Source organism: Papaver somniferum, chromosome 10, assembly GCF_003573695.1.
Source record: "Papaver somniferum cultivar HN1 chromosome 10, ASM357369v1, whole genome shotgun sequence".
Classification (NCBI taxonomy): Eukaryota; Viridiplantae; Streptophyta; class Magnoliopsida; order Ranunculales; family Papaveraceae; genus Papaver; species Papaver somniferum.
The window spans coordinates 51,913,702-51,929,955 of NC_039367.1; positions in this window are offsets into that span (position 1 = coordinate 51,913,702).

Here is a 16,254-nt window from a genome sequence, read left to right on the forward strand (position 1 = left end):
CCGAATTTACTATGGAACGGTCATTGTCTTGATTTAGGCTGGAGTACTATAGATTGATCTCTCGAATCTAAAGCACCCCCTTTGCAGCGGTGCATCTGTGTGAGGTTTAACATTTTGCTCGGTTCGAGGAGTCTCCTCCGTACGGTCGTCTCCTCAATTCCTTAAAGACCAGCAAATCGTTTTTCCCCATATACAGATTGGCGACCACAGTGGGAGATCATTCTCTCGGTTGCAATCTCACAATTCCACAAGATGGTTGATCTCAGGTCAGGTTCAGTTACGAATCCTAACACAAACCGTGCTAGCACTAGCAACAACAACAATCATAATATTCTGGAGACAATTCCAACCTCCAACATTGATGGTGGTGAAATTACTCCTCCTCACGTCGAAGGTCATCCACTGTCCGGACGATACCCTGAAGAAGTCAGAGGAGATCCACCACCTACCATTGCTGATCTTATCAAAGCACATGAGACTCTTGCAAAGAATCAGACTGACATAGATGCTACACAGAAGGAGTTGTGTAATTATCTCAAAACTCTTACTGACAAGATGTCAGAGAAAACTCAAGAGAAGGGAAAGGAGAAGGAGAAATCCTCAGACGACGATCCTGAAGTAATTCCAATCCATACAGTAGAAGACGACAAAGTCCGCAAAACTGCTGCAGACAACTCATCAGCGAAGGGATCATCGAATTTCATCACTCGCGAGGATCTGGAGCACCTCTTGGAGAACCGTGGAAGAGACAAAACATCGCATGTCCATCGTCATCAACCTCCTTATCCTGCCGCTATGCAGAGGAATCCGCTCCCCAAAGGTTACGTTTCTCCAACCTTCACCTTATATGATGGAACTGGCAATGCTCGGGAACATATCTCTAGTTTTCTCGAAGCCCTGGGAGAACATAAACATAATCATGTCGTTCGTCTCAAGGAATTCTCAAAGTCTCTGAAAGGCAGAGCATACACCTGGTATAACAACATCGCACCAGGGACTATCAACAATTGGGGAGAAATGGTTAACGCATTCTACAGGAAATACTTCTTCGTGTCAGAACAAGTCACCCTCTCCGACCTTGGAAGAATGTTTCAGAGGGTCAGTGAAAATCCCAATGATTATGTGAAAAGGTTCAGAGTCCAAGCCCTGGATTGTCATGACCCAAACGTCACGGAGCAACAACTGGTGGACTTGTGCATCAATGGCATGCTCCCGGTCTACAGGGCCTTGCTGGAGAACCTTCGATTCCAGACTTTCTCAGAGCTTCACGAAGCTGCGAAAGGTCGGCAACCACTGCACCCGCTTTTGGAAAGAGCAAAGTCTACAAAGACTGAGGATTCAAAAGACACTCGAGGAAGCAGGCGTTTGATCAACAAGCAGTACAACCTGCAACCTTCAACAAATGCTGTCGCAGAAGGGAGTAAGCGAAAAGCAGAACCACAACACAAGCAGACTTCCTCCACCCCTTCAAAGGCACACAAGAAGGAGAATTCGAAAGTCCCTCTCAGCATACGGAAGATCCAGAAGCACCTGATTTTCCCTGTTCAATGGAAGAAGTTAATGAACTACTCGATGCCTGGATCCAAGATGGTGCAATCAAATTGCCTTATGTCAAGAAGGAACCAACTGAAGAAGCCATGGAAAATCCTCGGTATTGCGCTTCCAGATACGTCAGCCATCCCACAAGTGATTGCAAAATTTTGAAGCGCATATTCAAAGAAAAGGTCGAATCAGGAGAGCTCAACCTGGGGACTGAGGGAGTACACAAAAACCCCTCCCAGTCCGAACTTTTACCATCTCTGAACCTCCTGTCAAGGAAGCGGTCCAATCTCTGATCGAACATGTCTGCGAGTTGTTGTATCTTTCGAAAGCTCAAAGGAAAGACATGTTTGCTGCACTGAACCACATCGTGTCCGGAAAACGCCTGCTGATCCAAGAGACCACCACCGAACCTTCAGCCACCGACAAAGAAATGTATGACCGGGGACTGCTCACCACAGTGCACATTAAAGGAAATGAATTCAAGAGGGCGTTCGTCGATGTTGGTATCGTTGTCAACATCATCCGTTTGAAAACTCTCAGAGCTGCTGGTATTACTCGACAGGAAGCCACCCACGCTCCCATAGAAATCAGGGACCACGAAGGAATCTCTAGAGAGGCATACAGCTTCATCACTCTCAAAGTTACAGAAAGATTGATCTGCACTGAGGCCAAGTTTTTCATAATCCGGGAATACCCTGGATACGACATGGTCCTTGGAAGAACTTGGATTCATGCTGGAAGGATAACAATGCCTTCAACACATCCTGTTATCGACAAGGATTCCGAGTCAGAAGACGAAGCAGAGGACGCACTGCCGTTTGAGCATCTGGAAGAAGTAAAAACTCTGATGGGACTTACGCAGGAACTTGGAGAAAATCCGCACACCTTTGTCAGAAGGTTTCGAGCTCAGGAAAGTCTTATTCCTCCTCATGCTCCAATATTACCAATGTTCAGATATGCTACTATGGTCCAGGGACTTCTCCCCATGAACAATTTAGCATTCATCAAAAACTACGAGTGGGTAACTTCACCTCAGCAATATTACACCCAATAGTTGGGTTCAGAACTTCTTCAAATCGGTCAATCCATCGAGAGGTTTATTGTTGAAGACCTGGCTAAGCATGATCAACACTATGCTGGATACTCTCTTCCGCGCGAGTGTCCATATGTGCCACAATCGTGGAATTCCGTCAAACAGGGAATTCCGAATCAGCGGAAGATATTCAAGGCACGATCGACAAAGCCTAAAAAGTTTCATGAAGGAGACCTGGTTCTCAAAGAAGTTCAGCGCGGTCTTCATTCTATGAGGAACTCCAATTGGGAAGGACCATTCATGGTCGCTAAGTCCGTGGCCGGAGGATACTACAAATTGATCAACACAGATGACAGAACCCTGCCAGTAATTCACGAAAATTGGCTCAAGGTGTTTATCTGAAACTATTGGACATTTGAGGTATTGGGCGTTCGAAGCATTCATGGCGTTTCGATTTAACATTTAGGATTTTCTTTCATTTGTATTTCAATTCCTCCAAAACGTATGCAATACTTGCAATTAGTATTTGAATTCAGCAATTTATCAAAATTCAGTTCGTATTTCGTAAAAGAAAATCTCTATCAAATCTACAAGAAAATCCTTAACCATCAGTCAATCCAAAACCATCTAAATATCAAAACCCAAGTATAAACCTCACATCTCTCAGAAGTTCAGAAGTTCAAGAGATAATCAAAGGAAATCAGCAAGAAAAGGCTTTCACTCATCAGCATCCTTCAAGATTTGCAAAGCCGCCCTCTCCTTGTTCAACTCCCCGGTCAGCTTGGAAATCTTGTCCTCCTTCTCCTTCACAGCATCATTGGGAAAGGGTATGTTCTTCTCACATGAATCCTTGATAACGTTTATTTGCTTGCGAAGCCATTTCACGTTGAGGCCAAGTCTCTCTGAATTCTCCAAGTTAAACTCCCAATCAAAGAGTATATCTGGAGTCACAGTATTCCTAGGTCTGGCATGCATATCACTCATGACATGCAATATAACGCCTACTTGCATGGTTAAAGCATAAACACGCCAAGGATTCCTGTCAACGATCATGTGGCCAAACTTCTTCCATATTGTCTCGTACAAGCGTGCATATCATATAGGAACGTTGAATCCACCTATCAGTTCATGATATGGGAGTGAAGTGTCAAATGGAGGATTGAAAGTAACTCCTGCAGTTGGATATTCATACACTATTATACGGTTCTCAGTCACTGGAGCGGCTTCCACAACCAAAGCAATAATTCCTTCGGTACTCTCCGCTGCTGTCTCGATTTCTTCTATCACTGAGGCAACAACCATCTGGGTTTCCATAACATCAGTAGCGACCTTCTCATGGCCTTTAAGTGCAGGGATGGTTGTCTCTTCATCAATAACTCCAGAATAGTTAGAGTTATCATCGTTGGCTCCAGTATCCTCAACTTCGGTATTTAGCACCTAATTCGAAAATTACATGAGGTTAGAGTCACGAATCCAAAGGAGATTATGAAACAAAGTATACCATCAAGGAAACATCATCAAGGTTCATCATAATACATTCAAGGCACGAGCAAATAACATAAAAGTCATGAAAACACGTTTTACGATGAGTCCGTCTGAAGAAACTGAACTCTGCTCTGTACTAAGAGACGAACTGGTAATTTGAGTATGGTACATATACCATTCTCTTCGTATGGGTGTCCTCTACGACATGTCAAAATTTCATGACAATCCGATGAACGAGCAAGTAGATGTGGCCAAATTATCAAGTGATGCGCAATCTGAAGAAGTCCTGGAAGTTTACTATTTCGCCTTTTTCAGGCTCTGAACGTGCTCAAAACTTAAAAAGTTTCATTGCTAAAGCTTGGAAATTTTCCGAGATTGAATTTGCACATGCAGATCATCAAAATCCGATTTCGGACGAATATTCTACGGTATTTTTACTAAAAAGCTGGGTTCCGACGACGAAATTTGACTAAGTTTTCATATATGCACATGAATTCACATTCATTCATTCAAAAATCAGCACTTTTATACTTCTATGAAGAAGGTACAGGGTATATGCTTACTTGAGAGGTATCCAAAGCGTTCAAGGAGTTGGGATTGTCCGTGTCAACGATGGGAGGATCATTACTTTCATTCGGCTCCAAATCCTTGGCACCGCCTGTGTCTCTATTCTCAAGAGACGGTCGAGTAGCAGCACTCTCCATTTCCATAACGACATCCTCCTGGACATATTCTCAAACAATTAGCGTTTCATCAATAAAGCATCATAATCGAACATGTGAAGAGATACTTACAGCTTCTTCTTCATCGCTCAAGTCAGGATTTGCTTGCTCAAAGGCGGAGAACCGAAGACCATCAATACTTGATGTATCAAAACTCTGCAACGGAATAACAATATCGGTTTCAGGATCCTAATTATATGGGCGAGAAGGAGTCACAACTAAGAAAATACTGGAAACTCACCAAAGCACCAACTGGGGACTTTACGGTATTGGGTAACAGCTTATAACCTTTATGCCTGCCTTCTCCGCCATGAATAACCGCCTCAGTCTCTGAGAAATCTACACCGATTCGAGGTCGTATATTACGACCGTCCTGTGGTGAAATCCAGTAATATAATCAGAATACAGTCCTTATAATTTCGTGAAGATTATATGAAGAAACATACCTAAGAGCATCCTGGAAACGACTTTCGTTTATCGCCAGAAAGATACTTCAATCTTGGTCGACTGGAAATCATCTCAGTCGAAGGAAGATCCTTGAATGGAGGGTTGGGAAATCTTACAAAGCCACGCAAACGCCCAAGTTGTTGATCCCAGAATTCTACATAACCTGGGGTTACATTGGCGAATCTATCAGAACCAGGAAACCAGTATCTACTCCCTTCCATGTGAGTATGATCCAAATGAGTCCTGAGTTGCTCAACTGTTGGCTTCCTTCTACGTATGGTTGGAACACACGGATCCATACCCATTTGTCGAGCTTCTCTATCAATATTATACTCCTTCACTGAAATCTCTCCAAACGTGGCTGATAGCAAATGACCAGGGGTGCAACTCAACATGAAAGATCTTTCACCATCACTCAGATGCGCACCAGACGTCAAACTCGTGCTTTCTCCAATATTGAAAGTCATCGACTGAGAAACATAATCAGGGACTGACACCCACGGGCGAAAATTGAACTCATATTCTTCATCTAACACATCAATGAAGCGTATTTTAGAACGAGGATGCTTTGTGGACCGACGCATGATCCTAGCATTATCTTTCTCAGGTAAAGTATGGCGCGCATCAGTATTCGGTCCTTGCAGAACATTACGTGGAATAGGTGCATAATTCTTAAAGTGCTCCCACATCAAAGCTTGAAGAAACATCGTGTTGGCATAACACTCAATATTCATAGAGTCGTTCGACACACTGGAGTCTATAATCAAGGAGTCCAGGTTGTAATACAAGGAGCCTAAGAATAAACTACCTATCGGAAGTTGCTCACCTTGATCCATCTTAATAGCAAAGGGAATCATAAAGGCTTCAACAAGTTTCCACTGTCTTCAAAACGTCTCTAGACAACCATAAACATAAGAAAGCAGCAATGGGTAACATACCGTCGATGGGTTTATCAGAAACCTCGTCTTTGGGCCACCAAGTGTCAACCAGGAAGCATAGCATCCTTTACTACCAGCCTTATTCGCTTTCTCCATTGCAGCTGTCAAGACATGAGAAACGCGGTCTCCTCATCTGAAAGATCCCATCGGAAGATTGCCCGTGATTGGAAGATGCATCAGAGCCGCCACGTCTTCCAAGGTAATGGTAAACTCTCCCCATCTACATATGAAAGTGTGAGTGGAAATGCATCAGCGAGCAAACAGAGCCACAATACCACTTGCGTCATGATAAATGAACAACTCTCCAGAAGCTTGAATAGCTCTCGTCACCTGCGCCTGGTCGAGCATAGTTCTCACATGAGGAAAACCCAACATATGCCTCGCCCAGCCGACAAATTTCTCCAAAGGTCGTCGAAAAGCTTAAACTCTATGATTGATGAGGGAAGATCCCTCGTTCAAGACAAAATCGAATCACTGTCTTAGGAGTCACCAATTTCTTCTGAGTAACAGTTTCTGGGATTTATAAAGACGATACACTGGGGATTTCAATGTTGCTCAGCTTATGGAATATCTTTTTCAAAGAATGCATCATCTATGTTCGGGACATTCTTAATCCCAGGGATTTCGTCTTCGTCTCCCCCAAGGAAGTTTCATCCATGCATGTCTTATCTCTGGAAAATACCATCATCAACGCACATCTCTTCCCTCGAGGCGTCGTCAGCTTGGGAATTGGTCATCTTTGCTGAGTAGCTGAAAAGGTTCACACTACATTCTACTTCAGTATGCCGTCCAGATATAAATCAAGGAAATACAAGAAAAAATGGTAACTCTTAACTCTTACCTTTTATACTTCCACTAACAATAGTGATAGTAATGCTAGACTTAACACCTCAAAATCGTTCGTTTGTTCGAAAACTGTAAAAACGAACGAAACTTTATTTAATTTCCGAAACTGATTTTTCATGAAATCACGGACACAATTTTCATAATGTGAACATTCACACAACTGACCTATGAAGTTTATAACAATAAAATATTCCATCATAAATATATTGTCTATCTTCGAAGGTTCCTCAAAACACACGCTTTGATTTTTCGAAAAAAAACAGCAATTAATGCAACTTGCATACATAAACTCTCAAGGATTTTATTTAATGAAAACAAACTCATGAAAATAAAATATATCATCATATTTTGCACAATATATGTCACGGCTGCATATATATATATAAACTATTTTTCCTTCGTATCGTCGTTATTTGTCTTTAAAACGAAGGTTTATTTCAAAATACTATGAAAGCTCACATCTCATACATATGATAAATTTTTGTATTTACATGAAAGCTCATAAGCAAAATTTTATCATTGGACACAAGTTCATCATATGAATTTCCCTTCGAGTCGTCGTAATTTGCCTTTAAAACGAAGGATTATTTCGATTTCGTGAAAATTTACTCCTTTTATGATAAAACTGTGGTACACATGAAAGCTCATACACTATGTTTTATCAATGGACCTAAGTTCATATATTAGAAAACAAAAAATCTCTCCTAAATCAGGGATTATAGTTAGTTTTCAAAACTAACGATTGAATGAACATACGGTTTCAAAAACGAGGGTTTTCATAAAACTCATACCAATATATACACACATGTATATGGTTTCATCATGATAAAAACATGAACAACTCATGAAGGTCACAACATCAGCAAACATCAAAAAAAAAAAAAAACGCACGCACCTGGTCGGCCGGAAGTTGGCCGGCGGCAACGACGACGGCGGCGGCGATCAGGTGTCGGCGGAACTTCAAGCTTCTCCTGCTGGCGTGAAGGAGGAGAGGTGATGGAGAGATGGACGTGGAAAAACTAAAAAAAAAAGGATTAATTCCTTTTATACAATTTTTTATTTCCAAAACCTAATTTTCCAAGGATTTCCTTATTAGGCCCGTCCCGCGAATCCTGACCAACCACGGACTCGTCGTCCAAACCAGCGGTTTAACACCAATTTATGCTCACCAAACTACACTCCAATCATGACATTGAAGCCTTCATAAAGTCGTGGTCTGCTCATGCTCTCTAAATCCGGTAACATCTCAACTTACGACTAAGTTCAATTACTGGTATTGTTATTTATGGCCGGAAAATCACCATTTAATGCTGACTGAGGAACACAACTTTCCTCAGTAATCAGGGGACTTAATGTAGATGGTGGATTTTCGACAAGGGATAAAATCGTAAACTCATAATTATACGAAGCTCTGATCCAGCAATCAGACGTGAGTATTGAGACACGGGTCTCTCATCGAATTCTCAACGGAGAGTACTTTCTCTCGGAGTACATGTAGATATGTAGTCTCACGACTGGACAACGGCATATCTCATGAATACTGAACACTTTCAATGATTATTTCTATATAGAATCACGAGATGGACGGCTCCTAGACAGCTTTCTCTGCTAGTATAGAGCGATAACGTCTTCAGGAACAAACAACGAGTTTACCCTGACTATATAAAGGATATGACTTACCGGCAAGCTCATATCGGTATAATTAATGCTCCTAGAGAGCTTGCTCTGCTAGTATAGAGCCACAAAGTTAATTATTCCTAATTAAGATTAATTCTGCCGTGACATTCACTACTAAATTCCCAGAATAATCTATTATTGCTCCTATTCCATGGTCGAATCCACGATTGGTTCCATGGAATGGCAATAAACAATTGTTCTGATTCTATGATCGAATCCACGGCTTGATCTCATAGAATAGCAATAACTATATTATCTCATTACTCCGATTTCATGATCGAATCCACAACTGGTCTCATAAATTGTAGGATCAGAATCTTGCAACGACAATGTTTCAGCGAAATTATCAGTGACACAGCACAACAGCGTCGCAGAACAATTTCAGAAATGATAAAATAAATGACATCATCAAAGATCACGAGAAAGATATAATAGTTCTGCGAAAATTAGAGAGTTTGCGAAATTAACATTTGTAAGGTTGCGAGAATGTCGCAAACCATACCCGAAAATAAAGGACAGATTAGCTGTCATCCACTATGTATTTCTTTATAAATAGTCGTTCGAGTTGTAAAGAAAAGGAGATATCTTTTTTGAGTAAGAAACAAGTAAATAGGTGAGAGAAATTTCAGAGCAGAGATCATTCTTGATTTCTTTATCTTTTCTTGTAAGAACATTCAAAGATTAATCAATAAAATTAAGAGTGCAAACCTAAAAATGAGTTGATTAACAATGAAATCATATGAGGGGTGTAGTGTAGGATTTCCTGCAACTACATAATGGCGCTAGAAACAGGGACGGGTTGAAGATTATTTTAGAAAAAGCTGAAGATTGATATTGAGATTTGTGAAAATTTAGAGTGATTGATTAAGAATTTTCCATAATTTCTTGCAATACTGTTAACATTGAAGAAATGGCTAGAAGAAGAAATACATCCGAACAACCGACTACAGTTAGAAGAAGCAAAAGAATTGCTAGAAGAGAAAGAAGTGAAATGGGAGAATCTACTAGAATGAGAAGTAATAGAGAAAATCAAATTCAACCACCAATTCAACAAACACTAGTTCAAGGGAGGAATACAGATTATGATAGAGTGAGCATACACACTTGGCAATCAAATTCGGCAGAAGAAGTAGAAGAAGAGCAACAAAACAGAAATTATAGACATGAAGAGAGAAATCAAGAAGCAGATGAAGGAATAATTCATGGAGATGAGGAAGTTGGAGCATTAGAAACGTTGAGACGAAGAATACATGAAGAAAGAAGAGCTGAGGCAGAAAAACGTGCAAATTTAACAAGGCAAAATCACGAATTAAGGATGGAGAATATAAGACTACAGAATATAAGATCGAGAAGTATCACAAAATCATATTCAAGATCGACTAGAAGAGAAATGAGGCGAAACTCACCCACAATCAATGCTGGAAACAATATTCAAGAAGAAATATCAAATCCTAATGAAGAATATCGCGAAAATAGAGAAAGAGCTGATGATCGTTACGTTCCACAAAATGAAACTTTTGATGATGGTAAAAATGGTGGAAATCAAGAGAACGAACAACATCAGGGACGAAATGACCAAAATGGCGAAGGAAATCGAGAGGAAGGAAGAAGAATTTTACATGTGAGAGAAACTCAAAGAAATCAACAGACAATCGAAGAAGAAATTGAAACACATTATGCTGAACAAGCACGTTTAATCTGCAAACGTGAAAGATTGAGAGCGAAAATGGAAGAACAAGAGCTTCAGGAGACAATTCGCCAGAACAATCATGACAATCGAGAAAGAAGACGTACACAAAACCGGAATAACGGTAATCTCAATGAAGAGTATGATAGAGTAAAGAGTATGGCTGAAAGACAGCGAGTTGAATTGATAAGAAATGAACAAAATCATGGAGGGGAAAATAAAAGGCATCATCATATGCGAATTCAAGATAGAGATGAGAAAGACAATTGCAGAAGAAGACGAGATGAGGATAATGAAGAAGAAATGCAAAATTTCGTGAGAGAAGATAGACATGAACGCAGAAGAAGAGAGGCGAAATTAAAGATTCCAATGGATCAAGATTCAGGTGTAAATAAACAAATCTTGAAATAATTGAGAGAAATGATAGGAATGCTAAATAATAGAGGAGAAGTAGGTAGAAGACAATTGGATGAAGCAATAGAAGAAGCTGCGAAAACTCCATTTACAAGGGAAGTACAATTAGGAGGAATACCATCGAAATGCAATTTTCCCTCATTAGCCAGCATTTTTGATGGAACAACTTGTGCAATTCAACACATTAAAGCCTATGTGAGGTGCATGTTACAATGGGAAAACCATGATGCCGTATTGTGCAAATATTCCGCATCCAGCTTAACAGGAGAGGCGTTAAACTGGTTTGAAGGTCTACCAAAGAACACAATAACCTCCTTCAATCATTTGCAGACTACATTCTTGGGGGCGTATATAAGTAATAATTCCTCGCGACCTGGTATAGAAGATGTGTTTGGATTAAAACAAAGGATTGGCGAAAGTTTGAAACACCTGAATAAAAGATAGAGAACTATGTGTAGCGAAATGGCTGGCCGTGTAGATGAGAGATATCTTATATTATCATTTATCAATGCTATGTTCGCAACAAACCTATTGTATGTCCAAATTTTCAGAGTCATGAATACGATCACAATGACTGAATTGCGGGAACTTCAAGAAGAATACATTGCTCTAGAGGAAAGACAAAATGAAATGGAATCATATCCAGTTGCGAACACCATCTCACAAACAGCGAATGCAAGCTTATCACCCAAGCTAATAAACACAGTGGCGAATACTTCGCAAGTACAACAAGAGAAGGTGACAAGTAACAATCAACAGAAACTGGTCGCTATGGGAAGCCTAGATCAAGAAGAGTATGAATGAGAAAGAAATTTCTACAATCGTGTAGGAAATAACAAGATTCAAAGACTCGATCAACAGCAAGAAACTTATGGAGGTCAAAGACCAAACTATAATAGAGGACAAGGAGGTCACAAGGTAGTATGGGAAGAAATCAAGATGCCACCTATAAATGCAAGTGTGGAGAAGATATGGGAAGCTATAATCTTGATGGAGAATATACCAACACCATGGAACATGGGAACTGAACCACCTCCAAACCACAGGAAGTCATGAGTTTTGTTCTTATCATCATTACGACAAATGATTGGAGAAATGTAAAAAGAAATATTTTGAGAATGATAGATCAAGGAAAACTAAACGACTTTTTGGTAGGGCATCCACAATCTCAACCACTGCCACCACCACCAGAACATCACAAAATGAATACGATGAAAAAGAAAGAACATTCTTCATAGAAGTTGGTGCAAAAGCAAAAATCTATTCTGTCACTCTATCGTACATTCTATATGACAATTGAAGATTTCATGATAATGTTTTGAGTAGAGTGTTCGCAAGAGATAATGATGGAGAGAAATTATGAATATTGCAAAAATTTCGCCACTAGAGGAATGGCAAAACAAATCATTTCTTTTACCGCAGAAGAAGTTCCCGAAGGAGAAGAGGTGCATGACAATCCATTGGTAGTGAAATAAAACTTAATCCAAAACCGAAAAGAAGATGAGGATGATGAAGCTGAAGATTCATGGGCAATCAATAGAATTCTAATTGATACTGGAAGCTCTGTGAACATCTTATTTTATCATACTTATAAAACCATGGGTGGAAGAGATGATGATTTTATACCATCAACATATAAGATATATGGTTTTAATGGTACTGCTAACAAGCCTAAAGGGGAGGTTACTATGCGAATTCCATTGAAGGGAATATCTTCTGAAATCTTATTCTGTGTCGTTGATGTAGAATCACCCTACAATGCGTTAATTGGTTGACGTTGGCTACATGGGATTTTAGGTGTAGCTTCAACTTTTCACCAGTGCATCATATTCCCTCACCCCAGTGGTGTAGGAATTATAAAGGGAGATTGGGTTGAAGGCAAGAGGTGTTACGAAACTGAGATAGAATCTTGCGAAGGAAGAGCAAACAAGAAGGAAAGTTGGCGACACAAAATCAAAGATACACAAAGAAGTGAGAGGTTGATGGTGGATACAATCGAAAGGAAAGGAGAAGAGATGTTGCGAAATTAATGCTAGCTCAGAATAAAAATAATGAACATACCACTACTAAGGAAGCAGTAGCAGAAAATAATAAAGAAGCAGAGGATGACAAAGGTAATAAAAACAAGAAATGTATGAATGATTAAGTTGTTGCGATACTCTCGCAATAAGCAAAATTATCAAAAATACATTTGATTGAATGGCAAAATTGAGATTGCGAAATTCAGATACAATATGATGATTTGCGAGACTCTCGTAGAGATAATGAATTTTACAGAAAGTAATCAGAGAAAAATGACGAAAGAGAAAGAGGCAAACCTTTATGGCGTACACCCTAGTTCGCGAATACAATTTCGCAAGAGGAAAATGTAAGACCTAAAGTACGTCATATAAGGGGGTACATATTGCATGACTCAGGGAAAGGCTACACCGCCACCGGAACCTGAGTCATGGAGATTTGGGGGTCAATGAAGCCCATCCGGGAGAGGCACCTTGGATTCTCAACTTAAGCATATGACTTAGGTTGGGCGACTAAGGTAATAAGGACTCTTCCAAGAAGTGCAGATCTGATCAAGGCGCTGAGGTACACGGTTGAGTCAAGAGTGCCAGAGACGTTTGAAGCGTACTTTTCCATTCTTGACAAGTCTTGGCTTATACTGCACTCGTCCTGAAGAAAACCCCACTTAGGTGCAGTATCGTAACCATAAACCCTATAGGTGAAAGGGATAAGAGGCTGCGAAAACAACTGGTTGTTGTTAAGACTGGATGGGAGGAGCTAACCTTGTATGGTAGAAGTACGCCTCCTTGAAGGGGCAACCAGGGGGGAGATAAGGGCGGCACCCTCCATTAGGGAGCTGATAAGTGTCTTAAGACGCAAATGTCATGAGGCTGTTTATTCGCAAGGATAATAAGGCTTGTCATATTTGTGCAACAATCCTGAAGAGGCAATAATACAAAAGAAAAGGATAAGACGAGATCAATGGGTTTTCGCATGAAAGTGCGAAGACGTCCTGCGATTTCGTCGCAAGACGGCAATTTCATGGGGCTTAATTTTTGCAAGAATATTTAGGCCTGTCATATTGTCGCAACATTCCTGAAGAGGCCATAATACAAAAGAAAAAGTTAAGGCAAGATCAATGGGTTTTTGCATGAAAATGCAAGGACGTCCTGCGATTTTGTCGCAATGATAAGAGGTGGCATAATAAGACCTTTAATTAGGAAGGCAAAATAAGACCACACAGGAATGAGATTTTGAAAGGAAACAAAATTCACTTCGCATAAGATTGCGAAGTTATACAATAAGATTTTTTTTTATGAAATCTCTCATTTGGATTCAAATAACAGAGGCAAGTATGGGAATGTATGAAATTAGAAATGTTATTTGTCTCCATATGAGAGATTTACTCAAAGATTCAAGAATTAATGATTATATTATAACTGTATTGCAAAGAAGAATTGTTTTTAATTAATGCAGGTCAAAATGAAAGAAACACAAATATACAGAAAAAAGAAATAAATGTACAAGTATTACAAAGAATCAAAGAAATAAGTAAAGACTATTTCTTAGTTAATCCTTCATTATCTTCATCAGACTTGTTTCCTTCTTCGTCTGCGTCAGAATCTTCATCACCACCAGAACTTCCATCACTATCAGATTCTTCATCGTCAACTTCGTTATCAGAGATAATCAAACTGGGAGTATTCTGTGGGATTTCTTCTAAAAGACAAGGATAATCAGAATGTGGGATATTATGATCGTCACAAACCATTTGGCTAGTTTGATTGCGAAAATGCATAGCGGCATTTTTAAAATTCGCAACAGTGATCTTGATTTGATTCTTTAATCTAGAATACTTGTCGTTGCGAGAAGAAAGATTCTTTGCGAGTTCCTCCTTTTCAGCTTCAAGTTCTTCAATCTTTTCACGATATTTATTTTCAGAATCTGCGAACAAAAGACAATCAATTATTAACTTGATGAGAATTCATAAGAAGCAAAAGATTAGTAAAGAAGAGCAGTTAGCAACCTTCTCTGTCAAAAATCATATCTCTAATCAAGGTTGTATGTTCAACTTGGAGACTAACATTTACGCCTAAATCTTTTCTAGCATCATCTAAAATTTTCGCAGCCCAAACAAATTCATCCTTACTACTTATGAGGACGAGAACGAATTTGATTTTCCCTTTCGCAGAGTTCGATATTCTTGCGGTTAGCTTCATCTCGTTCAAGTTGAACTTCAAGGAGAGCCTCTTGGAATTTCGCCAAAGCCTTGGCACCTTGATCAGAGATACGATCCTTATCATCTATGAGACTTCTAATTTTGGTTCTTAACTCATTGGTTTTCTCTTTAGAATCAATAAGGAGACGCTTAAATCGGTTGGCTAAGCCTAAACTAGATCTATGGTCAATTTTTAAGAGGCGAAATTTAGATCTAAGCTCATCTAGAGAAAGAGATGAAATTCTGTCATTTGAGAAGCTCAAGAAGGGCATCATTATCCAAGGCATTAGGAAATGAACGAAGAAGGGTAGCTTCATCAGAAAGACCATAAATGTCTGCAAAAAGGATCATTTAAATAAGATAAAACAACAAGATGAATGAATAAAGGGAAAAGAGAAAAGTAACATACCGTAAAGCTGATTATTAGCTTGCTGAAGACTAGAGATTTTTTCTTATACGAAGAAGAATCAATTTCTAATTGTCTATTTTTCTCGCGAAGCGAACCTTTACTTCAGCTTCCATTCTTCATTCTTTTTCCGAATTGAAGATTCTTCTTTTCAAGATTTTCCCGTCTCTCTCTAGATCTGAGGCAACAGCAAAAAGCTTTTTCCACCTGCGAAAATATATAAAAAATATTAGTATAAAAGAAATTTTGAGTTATAACAATGAAGAAGTAAAAGGATAAAGTATACCCATCAGACGGATGCAGTCCCCACTCAGTTGGAAGATAGCTCGCGAAAATCCCGAGTGAGCGAGAATTTCATAAAATAAAGGAAGATCTGGGTTATAAAGAGGAATAGGGAGACCTGCGAGAATCTGACCTAGCGAAATTATGATTGATTGATCATCACAATACTAATCAGAGAAAAGTTTGACAGAAAGAATTGATTTGGCATTTTCACCAGGAATGGTGGAGAGTGTGAAACCTTTATCAGCAAGATCTTTTTGGACATCCTGTAAATTCTTTTCATATCTATGACCACTTGGATCCATGTTTGAACATAGAGTATGGGAATGTATGAAAAGTAAGAGGATTGAAGGAGGAAAAAATTACAGCAGCAGAATTTGCAGAAGAATAACAGAATTGCAGAGATGAGAGAATAAAAATAGAAGAGAAAGTAAAAATAAAAATGGAAAGAAGAGTAAGAAGATTATATAAAGGAGATTTTTTTTACTCGAAGAAATAAACATCATTAAGACGAAGAGACGTGAGCGGTTGAAAAGTAGCGGTTACAAAAGACGTGTCA